Source organism: Cucurbita maxima, unplaced genomic scaffold (assembly GCF_002738345.1).
Source record: "Cucurbita maxima cultivar Rimu unplaced genomic scaffold, Cmax_1.0 Cma_Scf00051, whole genome shotgun sequence".
NCBI classification, from domain to species: Eukaryota; Viridiplantae; Streptophyta; class Magnoliopsida; order Cucurbitales; family Cucurbitaceae; genus Cucurbita; species Cucurbita maxima.
Window position 1 is genome coordinate 127775 of NW_019272067.1, and position 2572 is coordinate 130346.

The following is a 2572-nucleotide window of genomic DNA, read 5'->3' on the forward strand; positions in this document are numbered from 1 at the left end:
TCTTTACAGTGAGTGAAAGAATAGTTCAACCCTTGCAAAGAAGGGAGGAGAGGAAAAAGGTGAGTGCCTGAAGTAGTGAAGGAGAAAAAACCAAAGCTAAGTCGCGAAGCTGCCAGACCGAGAAGAAAGAATCCAGAGGAAAATAGCAAGCATCTTTTCTGAATCCTTTGACAGTTAAAGAATCTAAATTCAATCAGGTGATGGGGCAGGCAGGGGAAAGAGAGAGTGAACGCATCTTGCTTAAGGCTTTCTCTTGCTTGAGTCTTGAAACACTATAGGTTCCTTCCTATAGTTACTTTTATTCAAAGACTGTAAGAAGCTTGAGGTTGAGTTTGACAATTCACTCTCATTCATCTTTATTTAGTCTTTTTTCAATCAAGAAATATCATATAAGTCCTGGAAGATAAAGAAATATTGTTTTATTATATTCTTCTGGGACGTCAAGTTAGCTTGACCGTTCTGTAATTCATCTTGTTGTTTTTCTTGCTTTAGAGTTGAATGAGTTTACCTTTCTTTCTTGTAATAAATCTTGTTGTTTGTTGTTGTCTTGGTTGCTCGTCAGGTGAGTGAATGAGCTTTCCTTTCTTGTAATGTGAATCTTGTTGTTTGTCTTGCTTTCTCTAGACTAGAAGAGGTTAGCTTGACCTTCCTGTATGTAATTCATGTTGTTGTCTTGCTTGCTTGCTCGTCAGGAGAGGACTTGACCTTCTTTCCTGTAATAAATCTTGTTGTTGTTGTTGTTGTTGTTGTTGTTGTTGTTGTTGTCTTGCTAGAGGTTAATGAGCAGCTTGAGCTTGACCTTCTTTCCTTTCATTCATAATCTTGTTGTTCTTGTCTTGTTTTCGGCTTTACAGAGAGAGAGAGGATTTGACTGACCTTCCTGTAATTCAGAATCTTGTTGTTGTCTTGCTTGCTCGTCAGGTTAAGGTTACTTACAAGATTGAAGGTAAGTAAAGTAAATAGATTCTGGTCAGGGAATGAATGAATATCGCTTAATGTAATGAGTAGGGAGTTGGAAGTGTAATGTCAAAGTAGGGAGAGGGAGGAAGTGTAAGCAGTAGGAAGTGAAAGTAGGCAGTAGAGAGTTGGAAGTGTAAGAGTAGGAAGTGAAAGAAGGTTCAGTAGCTAGCTTTCTCTTGCGTCTTTACTTGTTCAAGAAAGAAGGTGAGTGCTTTCAGTAGTTCAGGATAAATTAAGTAGCTATAGAATCTAAAAGGGAAAAAGCAGCTTTACACCTCCTTCAATCAGCCGAATGAATCTTGAGTCTTGACTTACAGTTCACTCTCCTCATTAATCTTGAGTTGAGGATTGACTTCTTCAATCAGAGTTGGACAGGTTCCTGAGTTCAGACTCAGACAGAGAGAGGTTCAGGTTCAAGAGTTCAGACTCAGACAGAGGTTCAGAAGAAAGAATACCATTTACTTACCTAGTGAAAGATAATGTGAATTAGGAGTAGAGTAGAAGTTAAGCAAAGGACAGGAGCACAAAGTTGGAAGTGAAAGAGTCAATGAATTAGCTTTAACTTTATCAATAGATAGAATAGGTGAATGAGCTTGACCTTCCGCAACCTATTTACATACAAGCCTCAAATCTTGGGAAAGTCTGGAGAAAGAAAAACTCTCACCAATACACTAATACCTCTAAAAGAATATAACGAACAAGAAAGAGAGACCATAAAATAGCTTTCCCTTGTCCAAGAGGGAGTGAAGGTGATAAAGTAAGTAGTTATTGAGTTTACTGTGAAAGAAAGTAAGAAAGAGTGAGTTAAGGTGTAGGAGCAGAGCAATCAAACCGATAGGGGAAGGTGAAGTAGTTATTCAGTTTATTTAGAGTGAAAGAAAGGAGAAAGATCAGTTAAGGGTCAGGAGCAAAGCAATGAAACCGATAGGTTCAGGAGCAAAGCAATGAAACCGACTTTTCCGTCGTCTTCTTCTTTCGTTTCGTCTTACAGTTACATACAGTCTAATTAATCTTGAGTTCATTCTTAGTTTACTGTGAAAGAATAGATTCTCAACCGACCATATGTCCTCTGAAGGAGAAAGAACCAATGAGACCTTGTTGTAGAGGTGACAGATTGAATTAATTTACTCGACAACAAAGAAGTAAGAGGTTCAGGAGAATTCATCAATAGAGTAGAGGAATAAGGGTGTCGGTGGATTCTTTCAAACACTATAAAGGATCAAGAATCAATAGGAGTTTCGTCTTGACTGACCACAATAGCTCAGTTGCTTTACCCACAGGTGATTGAGCGCGACGCCGAGGTTCCTTCTTTCATTTATTCGACCAAGAAGTAAGGGATCATTAATCTTGTCTTGCTTCAGTCTTGACTTCCTACCGAATTCTTATTTTCTTTACTCGACTGTAAAGGATGGATAAGGAACGAATTGAATATGCTTTATATTTACTTACTACCTCTTTCAAACACTGTAACAGGATAAGAAAGGATAGGGGAATGAGCTTCTTCATCTTGTCTTGCTTTCCTCAAATATCTTTACCTCGTTCAACAATAAATAGGGGGTAGAACAATAGGGAGAGTGAGTAGTTCAGCAGACTGATAGTTGTAGGGGTTGCG